This window comes from Dreissena polymorpha, chromosome 1 (genome assembly GCF_020536995.1).
Source record: "Dreissena polymorpha isolate Duluth1 chromosome 1, UMN_Dpol_1.0, whole genome shotgun sequence".
In the NCBI taxonomy this organism is placed as follows: domain Eukaryota; kingdom Metazoa; phylum Mollusca; class Bivalvia; order Myida; family Dreissenidae; genus Dreissena; species Dreissena polymorpha.
This window is the reverse complement of record NC_068355.1, coordinates 113,230,333-113,249,897: the sequence shown is the minus strand read 5'-3', so window position 1 is coordinate 113,249,897 and position 19,565 is coordinate 113,230,333. Positions and strand designations below refer to the sequence as shown.

General features: G+C 32.4%; 1 long non-coding RNA gene across 2 annotated transcripts in view; it reads left to right on the top strand.

Moving 5' to 3' along the window:
• The window catches only part of LOC127845125 (uncharacterized), a 15,771-nt gene extending 981 nt beyond the window's left edge, over window positions 1–14,790 (top strand). Inside the window, exons 3-5 of one of the 2 annotated variants that reach the window (XR_008033072.1) lie at window positions 275–369; window positions 2,886–2,951; window positions 13,921–14,790. This is a non-coding gene — a long non-coding RNA (uncharacterized LOC127845125). The remainder of the gene's footprint in view (window positions 1–274; window positions 370–2,885; window positions 2,952–13,920) is intronic. The other variant, XR_008033073.1, reaches the window with a different exon arrangement.
• The last annotated feature ends 4,775 nt before the right edge of the window (window positions 14,791–19,565 follow it).

Below are 19,565 nucleotides of genomic sequence, written 5' to 3'. Positions count from 1 at the left end.
GTCAGTGTATTAAACAATTTTGAGCGGAAATCTTGTTTTAAATTGCTTTCAATGTTTGTTCAACGTCGCATTAAATACGTAAATATTCTGTGCATTTCTGATTCGGATATTTTTTGCTATAAAAGTAGTTTTTGATTCAAAAAATAAAAAAAGAAGAGTAACTTTGGATTTAAATTTAAACTTAAAAAAATGAGCATGATCGTCGTAAATATAATAAGAGGATATTCAGCATAGCCCGCATAGAACTTTAATGCATCTTATACATGTTCCTCAGCAGATAAACACAAATCAGAATGACAGGTGACAAAGATCCACTCTTGAAAGAAGCACATACGACTGGCACAGATTCGGCTGATAATACTTTGGAAAGTAAGTAATATATTTTAAGAAACCTTTGCAATTTTGTTTTTATTTCTAGTTACACCGTGTTTACGGAGACAATTTTTAGAAACCCCAATACCACCCCAGGAAACCCGATACCTTGTGAGCAGCATAATACCATCCGAGCAGCTTTGTATATTTTAGCGTGAACTAGTTTATAGACACAAACTCTTCTCACTTTACTTTTCTCTTATTCTTACTTTATCTTCTCACCACCCGTCGCATAATTGCTAAACAGTTAAATCACATAAAACATAAGGCAATCTTAACAAAATTAAGGACAAGTTTAGCGACGTCATTTTATATGAGTTTTTCTCATTATGACGCTTGCCGAATAAGTACCAAAAGTCTCAGAACACGCCACAATTAAAAACGATTAATACACTTATTAAAACATCATTCTATGTACCTTATCAATTAATTTATGTGACAAAGTAGTCAAGTCTTTCTTTATATTTTCCAAAATAGTGTTGGTAAAATGAAATAAAACTGGCGCATGTTGAAAAGGCACTATTGATAATATATAAGGCATTAAAAGTACATTAGTATGCATATGTGCTCACAAACACTTACTATAGGCCTCTACAAAGAAAAGAAATTGCAACAAAATGGCTGGATATTAGTTTTTTTTGTCACGAAAAATAATTATAAAGCTGCTGCTCACATAAGGTTTCCTATTCTCCTCCAGATGGTTTCCATATTTTCAAACATGGTCATTAAAACGCAAATTTCTCGACAAAAAATAGTTTTCCGGAGAAACCCTGCTGAGAGGTTATGGCAGACAATAGTAGGCCAATACCTTTGTTATCAATGTTAAAATACACAGTTGTTTGAAATTGGACTTTGATTTTTTTTTTAATTTTTCCAATTTACTTACCCTATGAAAGTTCAGGCTAAAATACACAAAGCTGCTCGCATGGTATTATGCTGCTCACACGGTATCGGGTTTCCTGGGGTAAATACCATACAGCTTCCGCCTGGAGATGAGAGTGTAGATTGTTGTTGAGAGTCTTCTTCATACATGGTTTTAAAACTAATTATCTGTAAATGTCTCACATAATAATACATTACCATTTCTTGATGACCCGACTCAGCCTCGAACGAACATCACGCACAATAGCCTATAGGTTCTTCAGTAACGTTCTAAATAGCAGAGGCACATTGGATATAAACGTGTCCCATCTTCTGAGCAACAACGTGCAACGTGTGAATAGAAAAAACTTTGAAAACAATAGCTACCGTTTCAACCATTTTAGCAAATTAAAATTCAGATGATTAGACTTAATTCACTCCGCTCAGTCCGCTGCTTAATTCTAATTCTCTGCGGTATAATTTAATTAAATGCAGTTGTTTGTGTCTCATATTGTATTCGATATAAACTTTGCATGTTTTTTTTTAATCGCCCCGAGTTTTATCACCATGGTTTTTTAATCTAATATTTTGCTTTTTTGTAAATGACCCGCATGATGACACTGTATATATATATATATATATATATATATATATATATATATATATATATATATATATATATATATATATATGTATATATATATATATATATATATATATATATATATATATATATATATATATATATAAAGAGAGAGAGAGAGGTTGGGTAGGGAGGGAGGGAGAGAGATAAATGAATGTCTTAATATTTTGTTAAGCCATTTTGGTAAATGAACACTTATAATGTCACATACCGAATATGAAACCGCTTGGCTTTTTAAAAATAGTTTTATCTTCTATAAATCTTCGTTTGTTCTTGCGATCTGCACATATAATCGCCATATACATTACTCCATGTTCAATTATCAAAACAGTTTACGGGATTGAAGTCAACGTAAATGCAAACATTCGGCATGAACCATTAGCTGAACTAAAGTTCACATCCATTGTCAAGTTTGCCAAACGATCATCGTACATCTTTTCATTATTTAATTTTGTAAAATGTTTGTATGACAGCCACATTTGTGAAACAGTTAACAAATCGACTTATGCAGTCTGAAAGCTTTTTTCTGAAATCATAATAGAGTGATGGTTTGATATCAAATAAAGGTATAATTATACGCATGAATTGTGTAATTATTTCAGTCATAAACCTTGGATAACTAACCTAAACATGTATTGTGGGAATTATCTAACAGTACGGCATACCTATTTGAGAAATAATTAAATATCCTTATTGCGTTATATGAAATATTCAAACTAATATTAATTTCCGATTAGACACTGGTCAACTGGTCGGTTGGTTAATCGGAATAACAGTACTCGATTTTTTAGTACAGTGCTCAACGTGCATATAGATCTTTATTAAGTTACACATCTATAGGTAACCACTTGGAGCGGCAAATGCTAAGATTCGTTAAATTGTTTTGAGAATTTTAGAAAAAGTAATATTTCAAATAACGGAAACACCTACCGCACTTAACCTCAAAATACAAAAGCCTATTATGAACCCTTTGTTCCGCGACGGGCTAACAGTACTTATTCATTTTTAGGTGTGTCAGAATATGGCTCTATGTCCGGCAATCTTCAAATGGAAAATGAGACCGATGGCAAACATAGTAAGTTACAATTTTAACATTAAAACGGCTAAAAACTGGTTCTCATACCTTTAGAACTAAATGATATATTTTTATACCAACAAAAACTAGCCGCATCGGGACTTGATTTCTATATATAGCATATACGTGCAACCAGCTATCCTCGGGTTTTTAGTACTTTGCTCTACCAACTGACAAAACGATTGACCTCACTTCTTACAGAATACTCTTTTTATTTTAGTGGCTGAGCCAGGCTAGAAGCTTTTACTTTTCATTCAGGAACGTTTAATACTTTTAGGAAAACATAGCATAATTTCATTGAAGGCAATATTTATAAGGTGCATTTATAATGTTACCGTGCTAGAGCTAGAGTATTAATCGATGAGATAATTCGTAACAAGGCTTCGTATAGCAGCCACACGATGTGATTCAGGTATGTACATGTATATTTAATGACCCTGTAAAAAAGGTTCATTTAGAAAATGTTTCGTCATTTTTATCTTACCACGTACAGGACTCTCGTTTTTTATTAGCTAAGACAGGTCACCTGCAGACCTTTGTATTTTTCCATACTACATCAGTGGCTTTTCATTGCAGGTAATTAACGTTGAATGACGTAATGTTAGTAAGCAAAACTATACTTTTATCTTTAAAAATGTTTCATTAAGAATATCAACTAACAATAAAGTTTTGAATTTGAATCTACCGATGGACACTTAGGCCTAGCGCAATCTACAATTGCAATTTTACAGTGCGGCGGCCAACATGGCCGCCACGTCAAGAAGACGTGATAAATCTCCAAGTTCTTTTCAAATCTAACCGCAGACTAACTACTTCTGACTACACCTCTACATTTTGTCTACAGGTTAATTTGCATATATGTTCTTTATAACTTTGATTGGTCCTTAGCTAACGTGCTTATTGCTGATTGGTTGACTTGCTGGAATATACTAGAAAACCCAATTTTTCATGTATTTACATGCTTGCCAAATACTCCAAAATCTAATTACTTTTTATTCGTATAAAGTTTTAGTGTTATGTTTGTCGGTGCAAAATTTTGTGTAGCCTATGCAAATAAGGCTTTTCGGTGACCTGTTCATCTGTGCTATTTCAATGACTATATGAGGTAATCTAATCTCATGTCTATATGCTGACCCTTTCGTTAATTGAACTCATTGTTAAGTATATGGACCCTCGATTCTCTTATCTAAATGACTTTTCATTCTGTTGACTCAACTTATACTCCACCCTGGTTGTGTTCTTACTTGTAATAAATCTTAATTCAAGTTCTAGTTTATGTGTACTCTTAGATTATTTGTAAATGACAAATATCTCACAAAAACTTATTATTAAATTTTCAAACTTCATCCTAACATTCAAATATTTTCTTTATAGAACCCTTGTTAAGTTATTTTATTTATAAATATTGATGTTAATAAACTTTTAACATATTCTTATGTATCAGTAATTATAACAGTTATTTTATTTATAAATTGCTCAAACATATTATTAAAATATCTCCTTATTAATTTCTATCATTTGTTATACTATATAAACATAACTAATTAATTTATTTATCTCTACGGGGTTATTACGTCACAAAGATTTGGTTACGAAAAAAAAATTGGGTAGGAAAAAACATTGGGTACGAAAAACAATTTGGGTACGAGCAAAAATTTGGATTCGAAAAAAAAATTGGGTACGAAAAAAATTGGGTACAAAAAATGGGAATAACGGGAAGTAGTATCCGTGGGGAACTTGATCCATTCAGCGAAACTTGGAGGCGGGTTACATTCTCGATCAAATATAACAAGAAATACCTTTAACAAGATATTCGACGTGTATTTTCTGTACCACTTATCTTAAAAAACGTTCCATTACAGTAAAACGTTTGTAGGTTATAACATTACGTTCCAGCATATAAATTCAAAACTTGACATGCTCTTTAATCACACCATGCTCTTTAATTTCACATGTATATCATACCAAACTTTATATTTCGTTGTTTCCTTTCCTAAGTTAATGCTGCTATGTGTACGGACGTGATTCACATGCCCATGTGCATGAAAATATATTTTTTTCTCTTTTGATTATTTTTTTTTCTCTAATTCAATAAGCTTAGGCATGTTTGTTCGTTAAGTACGGCAATAATTTCATTATGATTCCCGAAAGTAGGTATGAGCACATAGTCGTAAGAGCACTTGACTACGTGAGTTCGCCCATGAACACATGGTAAGGTTAACTTAATCTCCGCAATATGACCTAATATGTGTTTAAAACAGCAAACAATTCCCAACAAACGAATGAATTATCAAACATAGTATGTGCACTGATGTGGCTCTGTAATTCCTTTTTGAAAAGTTTATTAAACATGCAAAATGAGAAAGCACGCACAAGAGCGAGTTTCACATGTCATACGGCTAATATGCTGTTTATATACCATAGTCGCTACAACGTTTACAAATGGCAGGTTCGAAATAATTCGTTTTCTTTACACTCGTGATCGCATTGAAAGTTAATTATACACGTTTTAATTCGCAATGCATTTACTGAATCACGACAAATGTCAAATACAATACAGAAAATGCATAGTTGTTTCATTGATCTATAAACATATAATGGATTGAATATAACTGATTTTAAATTAACGTTTCCAAACTAGTATTAAATCTTTTTCCCAGAATATGCTGTCCTATTTATAGCTGAGCTTCCTATACTTTTATCAATGATAATCAGCGAGGTTTGCCGATTAGAAGAATCGAGCTATCTCAATCGGACTGGCTCGGGTTTTTACATAGGTCGCCATTGTGAAGAATTTATTCATGGTATGATAACTTAGACGAGCTGCTTCGCAGCATCGTCAAAAATGAGTTAAAAGCGGATTGGAATGCACACTAGAACAAGTACAATCCACGAGATAGCTTAAAGCGTTCGCTCTTTCCACTAGACTTGATTGAAATTGACCAGAAGGAATTGAACTGAAGACTGATGCAACTTTTAAAGTGAAACTAAGTCTGCAGACTAGTTCTGGTGATATGAGAAACCTTTATTTTTTTTATTATTTTTCATTAAGCATAAATTATGATTTCGTTTCTTATTTTGAAATACTGTTATGAACATAAGCATACAGTAAGTATCGGCTTGCATGATTTTTTGAAAAAAAAAATGTTTACAATATTTTTACTGTTTGCGGACAAAGGTCGAATAAAATCGAGACTTTAATCAATCTGAAAGTGGTACTATGTAGTTTAATTACATAAAAACTGCAATGAAATCGAGGGAAGCTTTCAGAAAGTCATGCCTTTGGGTCTAGTATTTGACTAGGGCAAATAACAACTGCATATTTGCTAAAGGGAGGACCCATAACCGAAGACGAACATTCCCTTTGATATTTCCGACATACATTATGCAATATTCTTTCCTTGTTTTACAGGTAAAGAGAATTGGCAAATTGTTTTATTTAAAACTGGTTTATCTTGCGCAAATCCTAACACACTTTTTAAGGTAAAAAGACAAAGAACACATTCGTAGAGGTACGACGAGTTCGTCTTTATGTCAATAAATAATTATAATTTATTTTAACGGCGGATTTGAAAAAAATATTTAACATTGAAACAAGTAATCATTATGTGAGGCAATGATACTGGTTCTTCTAAACAATAACACTATTACGAAAGTGTTCTCTTATACTCAATTACAAAATGCTTGTGAGAATGAAGCTGTAAAAATATCGGCTGACAAAAACAATATTAAAGATTTGCTCAACACGTTTTGTTTTAATGGGTTTTACTGTGCTGGCAATATGTATCATGATAATCTGAAATTATTGATGTTGTTTGAGCTCAAAAGTATTACATATAATATTAAATATAAGCAGACTCTTAGACAATTATATTGACTGATAGTAAATGCTCATTATTGTAAACAATTGTACATCATGTACTTGAGATAAAGATTATCATCTGATGGTTATAAGGAGCATGATAGTATTCACATTCTATGTTTGATAATGTTGTACTACACCGTTTCTATTTGTTGTCACTATTTTCACATGTTGCTTTTTATATAATGATACCATATTTAGCAAATTCATTTTCAAGTACAAGTATCGAGTATTCGATTTGTTTGATAGTGTTTGTTATCAATACTTCTTTTTTTTTTCTTTTTTAGTATTTGTTATTTAGGTTATTACAAAAAATATAGAATCAAACACTAATTCGTTTAACTTGTATTTAAATTCATCAGTATATTTTATTTACGCAAACAATTATCAAGTTCAAAGTTTATTGGCAATCCGGCATTCTGCCTTTGGCCAAGAACATATATACAATAGAAATACAGGGAATCATGCAATAATACAATTGAAACATGAGCAAATATGTCAATCAAAAAACATATATGTTTGACTATTAAATACAGTTATGTCTTTTAACATGCAATTATACAACAGCTAGATGATTTAAAGTATCACATCTAAGTTTGAACGCTTCAACTAAATATTTCGCAATGCTTTTTAACTTAGGAACATTTTTGGAAGACATCATTAATATGTATTTACTTATGGAAGGCCATGGTGTCCTGACATTATATTTTACACGCAAATCATTATATAATGGACAACATAATAAAAAGTGATATTCGGATTCACAAACATTTTGGTTACAGAGTTTACACTTGCGTACTTCTCGGGACAGCCCACTATATCTGCCAACTTCTATTTCTAGATAATGGGAACTTAGACGAAATTGACTCATTTGGATTCTTAACTTTTCATTAGATATACAATCAAGGTACTTTTCATATTCGAAGCTTTTTTTTAAATTTCAAGTACATTTCCATTTTGGACTGAGAAGCTAAAGTATCGCTCCATTCTTGAACAAATTGGTCTTTTAATCTTTGGTTTACCATGTGAGAAATGTCGCACGTGAAATCAGATAAATAAAGCGTATAACCCAAACCAAGATTGTCTAAAGTTGACTTCAAAGCATGACACCATAGATTATTTTTCGTACAATTGAAATTGGTTAAAACATTCATTTGTTCCATAAAAACTTGGTACAATAATGAATTTTGGTTATTTGCGACTTTCATCCAATAACGTAATGCTCTAAGTTTGCATAAAACGGCTAGAGGGAATCTACCCAATTCAATAAGAACAGCATAGTTAGAAGTAGATTGTTTTACACAAAGAATATTTTTGCAAAATTTGTAATGTAATTTATCAATATCAGGGTTGTCATAAATGCCCCAGACTTCAGAACCATACAGTATGATTGGTGTTACTAATGCATCGAATAGAGCTAGTTTGGTTTTGACATCTAATTTGACACGGCCAAAAATAGATACAAGATGATGATATGCTCTAAGTGCTTGTTCATTTAATATTTTTACAGTATTAGACATATTTCCCGTGTAAAGGAATTTTATACCCAGATATACAAAACTGTTGACAATTTCAAGGTTCTCGTTATTTATTGACCATGTGTAGTTGCACCTGCATTTTCGTTTTTCAAATATGCATATTTTCGTTTTATTTATATTAATTTTAAGACCCCATTTAGTAGAGTAAAGGTATAAATTGTTAAGTTGGTTCTGAAGGCTTACTGGGTTAGTAGTAAATAATACAATATCATCAGCAAATATCAACATAAAGACAGATAGCAGATGCAAATCTGCATTTGACAGATTTTGAACATTTATACAATCTTTAATATCATTTATAAACAATATAAAAAGTAGCGGCGACAGGGGTTCTCCTTGTTTAACACCAAGAGATACATCAAAGAAGTCGGAGTACGACATATCCTGTGTGTTTTTTATACATGACTTAACATTTGCATATATACTTTTTATCATTGTTATTATTTTGCAACTGAGACCTGATTCAATTAATTTAATCCATAATGCTTCGTGGATTACTGTATCGAAAGCCTTTTCATAATCAATAAAAGCACAATATAACTTATGTTTCTGCAAAAGAACATTTTGTATAATGCTATGTAAGATAAAAATACAATCGCTTGTACAACGTTTGTCTCTAAAACCGAATTGAGAAGGATTAAACATATTTTCTCCCTCCCACCAGCAATTGATTCTGTTGCGTAGACATAATGAGAATATTTTAGAAATTATATTAACAAGTGTGATTCCTCGATAATTGGAAGGCTCTTTCTTGTCCCCTTTTTTTAAAAATTGGTATGATAGCACCTTTACACCAAGAAACTGGATAAATACCACGATCGAAAATATAATTGAAAATTTTAGTAAGATATGGTGAGATAAAATCATTAGAATCAATAAAGAAATCGGCTACATTGCCTAACAAGTCACAGCTTTTATTACGCTTCATGTTAGATATCGTTGTTTTCACTTCTTCTACAGTAAATGCACAATCAAGCGTTTCAATAGATGGCAACAAATTCAAGTCATAGGTGTCATTAGGATTAAATGTACTGCTATGTGCAGTATTTGAGTATTTATCAAGACATCGTTAATTGTAACACATGCACTTGTATATGTGTGGGAAGCGTCTGAGGGCTACCACGTGTTAACATTCTATTATACAGATAACTGAAACAGTTAAGTCAGCAAAAGTAAGATCACATTATTAAGTCAAATACAATTGATTGTTTTGTACAGGTTTTTTATATTTACAAAGCGGCCACGATGTCTGATTTCTTAATTAAGTTCTGACAGACTTGTGTTAATTTAAAAGTATTTCGAAAACAAAGAGTAGTTTAATCTGCTTTTACAACATACCTGAAATAAATAAATACCAGTTAAAGTACACTCTAACGCGGAGCGCTTTATAACTTAAGCCTTGTTTATGTATTATTGTACAAATATATTGTATAAACACAGTTTTATTATATGTATATTAACTATGAAGTAAGAGGTAAAAAGTTAGACTTGAGAAAGTATATGTATGTTTTAACGGGAATTAACTGTGTAAGCTACTTAGATATGTTGACTGACCTACACAATACCTGTTTTGACACATGACACGTGCTTTATTGGACATAGTTTAAAATAAGATGCTAATTAGCAAACGAACAGAATGACTAAAATCACACATGCTTGAATTGTTCGTGACCGAGATGTATGATTGTGTAATGTATATGTGTAGGTCATATGACAAAATAACTGGAAACAGGCATTTACATAAATAAGTTAGGTCAAACTACTTATTTGTTCAAAGAATCGATAACAAAATGGTGTAAACATTTGACCTCTAAAACGTGTTGAGCAAGTTTTAAATACTAATAATAATATGATGTGTTGGTAAAACATACATACTCTATAAAGCATTAACATTTATTTTTTGGAACATCTTACCCATTAAGTTCTATCGATTTATTCATCACTACGAAATTCTTAAACCACATATTGAATTTCTGCGCTAGCGCAATCGAAAATGAAAATCCAGAGCAACATCGTATCGTTGTATTGTTTGTAAATTACACTGGTTTATCGACTCTAATTGCCCTTTTCGGCTATAGCATCCCTGTCTGTATTTATATTTAAATGTATGTTTGATGCTCATTACACTGCAAAATGATCGATACTATTCAAGTCAATAAATAATTTAAAAAAAATGGAGATCGTATCGCCTCAGGCTTACATTGCTTTATTCAGCCAAATAAAAAAGTCGATATGAATTACATAAAAACTATAAATAAAATTATAGCATAACTATTTTTTCAATGATTATGTTGATGCTGGAGGTAACCGGCACGATAAATTTGTTGAACGGGTTCTTACGTCATATAACATGTATATGCATTAACGGGATATCTAAACCTGCATATTAGTAAGCTAGCTTATTATTTGAACTCATTTTAAGAAAACACTAATTAATTAAGATAAATAAAATAGTATCACAGTTCAAATAAGTAAAAGTAGTATATTTAGCAGAATTAGTAATAATAAAGTACATCTCAATAATGGATAAGAAATAGAGTTTTAAATACAATTATGACATACATAGGTTTCTATTATTAAAAACACTTTTTAAGAAATTAAAAGAAATGTAATATTATAGTCTGTAGATTCACTGACTGATAATACCTATTTCTGCTATTGAACCGGCTTATTTAACATTATTTTTGAATTGACATAACTGGTTATCATCTCAAGTCTATAGTCCTGTTTGACTGTTAGCAATATCTGGCACTGCAATTATACCAACTGGTGTTTTCAGAGTGTGCTGAATAGACCAAACAGAACTGGTAGTCATCACTATTGTCAGATAACGCATACTATAAACACTACAATTTGTTCAATATTACGTTTAAAGTAAATATGATAAACTTTGCCTTACTAAAAGTCACATTTTTAGCAAAAATCATACACGAGTGTCTAATTTACTATTTACTAGCGACCGGGAGGTCACGTGTTCGATCCCCACTGTGGGAGCGTTCTTCAGATCTCTCCAAAAGACACCAAGTACTGGTTTTAGGCCCAGGAGTCGAGAGCGTTTCAATAAGCCTAAGGCTTTCGATGCAATCGAGCTAAAATAAATACATTTAAACTAAACTAATTGTTTACAGTTGAATTCTCTTATGATACTATTTATTACATTATTACCTTCCTCAAAAAGATTTTATTGATATGCCGTAAGGTTTAGACCGAAGTAAGCAAAAACCAAATATAACAGAATGATCTGGCTACGTATTCTTAACATAAAAGCGCTGAAGGCACTGAAGTTGTACGCTATTGCATAATCTAAGACGCAGCTCAGTTTCCAAAATTATGTTAAAGCTTGTTGTATCGCAAGTTTGAATAAACACAGCCCATTCAAATTGATAAAGAGAGTGTATTAAAGCAAAGGTCGAGATGTGGGTGCACTGTTTATCCTCATATTCATGTGATAGAGATAACTTAGACAAAATAACAATATGTCTCTTGTATCGCAATTGGTTGCTGCACTGGCAACCATCTTTAGAATTTTGGTTGCTTTGCTGAAGAATAACAAGCCTAGAATGATGTTCATGTTGTGTCATGTGTATCTTATACTTTATTTAATTATTTTGTTTAAATTATTGAGCAATAATTTTGCCGACATGACAGACTTTTAATGCATCATGTCTTGTTGTGAGCCAGAATTGAAAATTTCCTAGGCCTACTTGATCCACAGTCGCCTATTCGTATTCTATGTTTAATTGGATTAAGTTGTTTCAAGCTTTGAAAAAGTTAGTTGCCCTGGTTTTTAGCCCAACTCGTGGCAATTGGCATTGCAGACGACAGCAATAATTTTGCGCTGTTTCTAAAAACACGGGTTTTACATTGCATACATGTATTGTGAATGGTTATTATCACCCGGATGTAAAAAAAGGGTGTACATCAGTTTAATAAATATACACGATGAAATATAAATGCACTGGAATTAAATTGGCACCGCATCAAATTGATAACGGGTATTGTTTTTCACAACTTACTCGCAGTGCTTTCCACATGATTTTTTTAGACGCCCCGGGGCCGTCATCAGTGGAGGGGAAGGGAGATAAGCCTCCTCTGTACGTTATTTATGTCGTTTTTTGGGTCCGTTTTGAATCTTTAAGAAAAAAGCTATAAAGTCATGGATAACGACATTTATTTCATTGCTGAACACTTTTTCTCACTCTTAAATACGCATAATCCCAACTCGATCGCTTCCCCAATGCATCCATATCAGCCCAACTCGTATCAATTACTGAACACTTACTTCTTTTCCCGTCGCTTTTCATTGCCAAATTATCCCGTATATTCCATTTTTAATAGTAAACTCAAGAATTTCATAAACATAAACATTCGCCTTTTTTTAAGTAGTAAATTAATTTTGGCATATGTGTTTTTCGAAAGATGTGATTAAATAATGTCCAATCGGGACGGGGTTTTCCAACAGAACACACGTATGTCGCCTGACTTGCTGTTCAATAAATACACCCACACTTTTCACGTGACGTTGTACATGTCTGCAGAGTTTTCGCTCGTTTTTTACTGAGACAGAGAAACAGCAGAAATACACGAACCACTGTTTATTTGAAGCTAGAATTTGTTTATGACGCGTTAACATAAAAATTTAGAAGCGTGTTTCGGATTACAAATGTATTTATGTCAATTTGAGAATTCGATAAAACATTTTAGTGGTATATAATGAATTCAACTTTAATTTGTTAAAATTCTTTACGAGTCGAATAAATGATTAAACTGTATTTTGCATGCAATACACAATTTCCACGTGAATTATACCCGGTTGCCATCACCAGTCTTCTAAATAACCCGCCGTGATTTTGTCGTTAAAGTGTTAACCTAGGGACCAAGTGTGGTAGGATACAACGACAACAAACTGTCACAAAACCACACACTTATGACATGTACGCCATTTTTGTACCACATTTATATAGCGCCCTTTTCAAACAGTATGTGCGTTCAGAGGCGCTTCACATTCCCCCCCCCCTCACCGGGTCATAAGTCGTCCGTTAACATATTGGCGCAGTGTGCAGCCACGGCACAATGGCGTATTTCCCTCACAGGTAGCCATTTATCCACCTGGGTGGAGAGGAGCAAATGTAGGATAAATTTCTTGCTCAGGAAAAATCCAGTTGTCAAGGCGGGATTCGAACCAGGAACCTCTCGATCTCTTAGCCAGCGTCCTACCATTTGACCACTGTTCCCACTCATTCGTCTGCATAATTTTACTGCGGGTAGTGCAGGCCTACGAGGGCTGTCGCTCATGCAATGCCTGTGCTCTCTTTGGCAAATATCGATTGCCCAACGACGCTCCACCTGGCGTATTTAACAGCAGACTGACTTGCAAAACTCGCTCTTAACATTAGTTGTACGCGAGCGCAAACAACAAATAATTGGATAAGTAGGGTTTTACATGTTTAATATAATAATTATAACGTTTATTCTCTCACATGCGAAAAGACTGTATGGTGATACCACGAAATAATGTCAATTGTAATTGCAAAAATAACAACACTTTTCTGTCTTTTCTTTTTTTCAGAAGATGCTGCTAGAAATGACAGCTCAGTTGAAAGTGAACATGAACCTACAAGTGATTGCATCGATCTTGTTGAACGTTTACGTCGAGTAGACAAACGGATAATAATTGACATTGTCTGTATAGTGGTCATGACAAGTGTGTATATATTAAATTTTATGTCGTACATGGCATTTGTTAAAGATGTCGAATACCTGAAGTGTGGTTTAATATGGCTATTCAAACCATGCTATGAAGTCGAATGTGCGTGGCGCCTATCAACGGTGTGTGATATACTTATTGCTAGCACGTATTGTGGAGTTTATTTCAGTTGTTCATTGATTCGTTTAGTACTGTCGTGGTGGTTCTCAGAATCATCAAAACCATGCTGTAAATGCAAGTGGTCTTTATTGACTGTTTTGTTTTCAAAGGTTTTGTGTATTTCGCTAATGCACTTGAAAAATAGTTTATTTCAGAAAGGTTGGGGAAAGCTTTATCCTGATATTTCTATTGGCGGGACTATCGCATTAATATATACAGTTGTTATGTTAGAGTCACTGTTGGTATACTTTGTTGTATACAGGTATTTGGCCAAGTTCTTCTTTTTTTGCTATCATAGCGCCGTCATTGCTGCAGTCGCTCTGAAGTCCAACTGTACAAGACTGCGACAGTCCATCTGTACAAGACTGCGGCAATCATGGTTAGGAAATTTCTGTCAGCGTCTGCTGTAAAACTTGTCTGTAGCTGACTGGACATCTTAAGAATAAAATTGGAGGGTATTAAAACATTAAATACATGCATCAACGCAAAATTAATATTCCACATCTTATTTCCGTGTAACTTAATGTTCCTTAACAATAGTACATGATACAAATTAAACTTGATGTAAAACTTCGGGCTATTATCATATTTGAATTATAAACCGAACAGAATATGCGTTGTGTCGCACATTAACACACATGAAAAGGAACATTATTCACATAATGGAAAATATCTACACCAGATTACTCTCAATACTAACGAATAAAAAATATCCGAAGAATTTGAATAATCAATAAAGAAGCTAAGTTACAATAAAAAAACGAACGAGTAGGACTGTTTAACTCCAAAATTGCAAGATAGTATATTTTGACATCCTGTAACTAACATCTGAATAACACGCATAATCATACTTTTTAGTTTGAAGGTTTTAGAGCTTCAACAAAATGTTTTTCATCTTACTATCGTTAGTAACAGTGACTGATGGGTTGTGTACTCAGTAAACTGTTTCACATAGTATTTAGTTTCTAGAAGAGTGTAAGCGTTTTTTTTCGGTATGTTCCGGTAGTGAAGGATTTTCTCTTTAGATAAATCTATTTCAGCCTCGTAATGAAGTAGTGTATAATCACTTCATCTCGGGACAATAGTGCAATAAAGGATATAGGTATTTTTGCTTTCTTAAAACATATATAGCCTTTATTTGGCCCATATCCTGTCCAATTTACTGAAAAAAAAATCATAACTGCTTGGTGTTTAAACACACTTTTACGACTTTTCCTGGGTACCTCGATATGATTGTCAGCGCACGTATTGTGAGTATTTAAACCATTGCGACTTGGAAAACACTGGGACGGGTATTCTACAACATGCGCTGCCATTGAATCTTTGAATTGTGTCATTTCAATAGAAAGATCATTGTTTCTCGTAAATTTCAATAAAAAAACATGTGTGGCGCCATGTTTGCCATCGTCGGTGACAGTTTGTTGAAAACTTCCTAAACAATTGCAAGTAACTGGAAACATGTATGTAATTAACGAGTGATTGCGTTACTTTCAATGGCAAAGGTATAAATGATGGACATATTGAGAACAATCCTGTACAACGATTATGGGATTCATATTACTACTAGCTTATGTGAGCTTGATACATTTTCTGAAATATATCAACAACGTTATCATTCGTTATCGTTCAGCAAGTTCAGCAATATTTACGACAACTACTTTATAAAACAATTCGATTTACTGAAGTTGGTCTGCTCTTTTGAATTGCCGAACAACTAAATGTGTTTTTCCATGAACGAGGATTCCAAGAGAGGTTTCGCAATATGTATCTAGTTTTTGTAATCAAATAGTCCACTTAAATAGGTCGTTGTTATCTAAAGTTTTATATTCATAATTATCCAGAATGTCAACAGATAATTACTAACGTATCATTATATGGATTGAATATAGGATGACAGTTATTCCGTCTATATCGCAACTAAAAGTAGACGAATGATTAACACGGGTGAAATAAATGCAAAGTCACATTATTTAACGTTATGGTATTTAAACATGTTTGACGAATAATATTGTTTAGATCGAATAACTGTATTTATTGTTGCATTCTTAAATACAATTTGTCTTCGTAAAATTATTTAAAAAGAAAATGGAGTTATCAAGGACAAACAAATTGCAATGTTTTGTAACTTTTTTGCTTGTACGTTTATGTACATCGGTGAAAACGCATTTAATGTTAATTAAAAAATTGATTTTGTTAATCGGAAGTCCGAAGTATTAAGTGTAATTGTGTTTGAAAATAAACACAACAATACTTTATAAGCACTACTTAAATTAAATATTAATTTCAATAAGACTTTAACATTTTAACAAATAACACAATCATCCACACTAATGATAATATTGTGTTCAAAATTGCCATTATCTTTAGCAAGAGTAAGTTTTGAAAGTTTGGAAAGTTTATTCCATTTTATAATATTTTACTACATAACGTATTTAAAGAAACGGATTACAAAGCTAAAAAAATTAAATGATTATGAATATAGAAATAAAAGCACGGACACAAACTACTCGTAATAACGAAATGATAAAAAGTTATCTCCAACTTAATTTTAGAAACACTATAAAGCGTTTGTTACGCATAATGGAATAATATGGCTTTGTTTTGGCTTTTGTAAAATGTGTTGACCACACTGGGACGTATCGTGTATATATGAAACCTCTTTTTTTGCTGTCACATGTTGAATCTGTAAATGTGCACATGGTATCAAAACCTTTGCTCGCCCGTTCATGACGTCCATGTTCAGCTATTCCTAAGATTACAGCCATTTATGTTGATATTTGTGATCAACAGAGTGATCGAGTGGTAAAAACCCTTTAAAGCTAGAAGACATGGTTTCGAATTTCCTTTAATCAACTGTTTCTTTTTTCAATGTTTTTATATCAAATTTCAACTTTAAAGTTTTGTTTTCATATTTTTCTTTTTTAACAATTGTAGCGTGTGTATGCTTCGCCTGTCCAGTAAAGATATGGATCTTAAAATAATGCAAACATTTGTTAAGTTTCGTTTCTTATACTATCCTTCATTTGCATACACGTAGATGTGTGTGAACGAAGTTTGACAGATGTCTAACGTACATACATATATATGCGTACGAACGTACATACGTACAAACGTTCCTAAGTTAATATGTGTATACTTAATTTTCAAACTTAGATAAATGAGTTACAATTTTGATATAAAATTGTACATGTTATCATTTCACTACACATCTTGCAAGCTCAATATAAAATCATTCATCCGATCTGACGCTGAAGCACTTTCAATGGTTTCATCTTTTTGCGCTAGGAACTGATGAAGCGCGATATAATTCTAATTGTATTTCAATTTCATTATTTTAAGGTGCGTTCTCACACCAGGAAAACATTAAATTAATTAAAAAAATATATGGCCCGAATGAATATTAAGGAGCAAAACCGCGAAATATGCATGTGGCAGGCTACCTACCCCACCTGCCAAAACGTCCGATCAACACGGACGAATAATTTTATTGTGAGCTTGTACGAAATATACTCAAATGATCACATGTGCATTTTTAAATCTTTTCACATGCTTGATATATTCAAGCTTGAAAAGTGTTGCGTTAAGAAGTCTCCAGTTGCGTGATGATTGAAAACAAGTCTCCAAGTCTACGTACATACGTACATGTACAGACGTGCATACGAACACTTTGAAGCTAATTAGATAACTTAACGTTACAATAACTTCTTATGAAGTTAAGAAAGAGGTTTATATATATTTGTGTCCAATTCTTTTCTGGATATCTTTTCAAGAACTTGAACATCTGTGATCGAATGCATTCAATATAAATCGTCTGGAGTTTAAGATTTTAAAAATGTTTCCTTATGTATATAAAGTATAATATATGATTGTCAATTAATGTATGATAATTATTTTTTTATTATTTCGAAATCGGCAAATGCAAGGCTAGTACTTGTATTGTGGGCGACGTATTTTTAGAACATGCGAATTCATCTCAAATTTGCTTAACATTCTATATGAGAGTTATAATAATACAAATTGTTTTATGCATAACACGCTCTTTGTGTGTTTGTCTTGAGCTATTGGGCACCATTGGGGCTGAAAATGGTATTTCTGTAAGGAAACGAGTATACCCTATATCACTAAGTGTACATTAAATATTAAGACAAAACAGTTTTAAATGTTCATCTTAAACAAGTTGGCAAAAGTTAATACTGCTCTCAAAATTCGTGATTTTATTAGATGCAAATAAGACCGTTTTCTTCGTTAAAAATCCTGGGCCTGGGAAATTAAGTTTTATCGCAATTAGCTAGTGAGGGTACGTCATAGTCAGATGTTTCAAATTCATTAAACATATATATTTACAGATATAAGACATGTCAATTGCAAACGAATCAAAATGAATAAATATCCTATTCACATTCGATGCAGTCAAGTTTCAAATGCAATTACAATGCATTAAGAATATTATAAAGCTACAACACATTTTTATACCACACAATGAGATGCAACTGCATAACTGAATAAGGCTATATTCTAAAAAACAGCATGTATACGTAATCATAATTATACAAATACAGTACTAAAGAAGAATGAAGCAATGATGCAATTACAATATAACTTTGAAGTCCTATTTAACATCATATCTACACAATTAACTACAAATGCCTTCTATAACTATCATTTTCTTTCATGGGATGATCAGAATGATGGAAAAGATAAGCCATTTATTCACATTTAGTATTCCGTGATTATACTGATGCGAATATAACCCAAAGAATAAATCCAAGCTAGCTCAAAAGTGCTAGTACATCTGTGTGTAAGGTTTTCTTGTCATGTACAACCGGCAAACGTAAAGGGTAAGGTTGAGTAGAAACGTCTTCAAGTCTTCAATAATGCATTTCTTAGTATAAATCAGATGCAAAACAAGGCATGGTAATAATTTTTTAATATGATTATTAAAAAATTCGCTTGTATTTTATAGAACATGCATACTGACTTTAACACAAAGATTTTACATTAGTTGTGCATTAAGATGTTTACAAACATGAAATCAGTGATATTTTAAATATTGTTTAAATATAACATATATATTAGAATATTAATACTAAATAAACTTTGTGTAATTAAATTTTAGGAATCTATAAACGATGTTAATAAAATCATGTTAAATGTGTAATAGACATTCATCCTTTTTTCACTTTAGTTATTCAAATAAAATATTAACAATATCCATGGCATGTGAAACAAGAACACATTTTAAAACCCGAGTGTGCACAAGATAACAATATGCAATGTGAAATAGACCTTTATTATATAACATACAATCTGCAAGTTTATAGAACCTAACAATTTTTTCAGTTTTATTA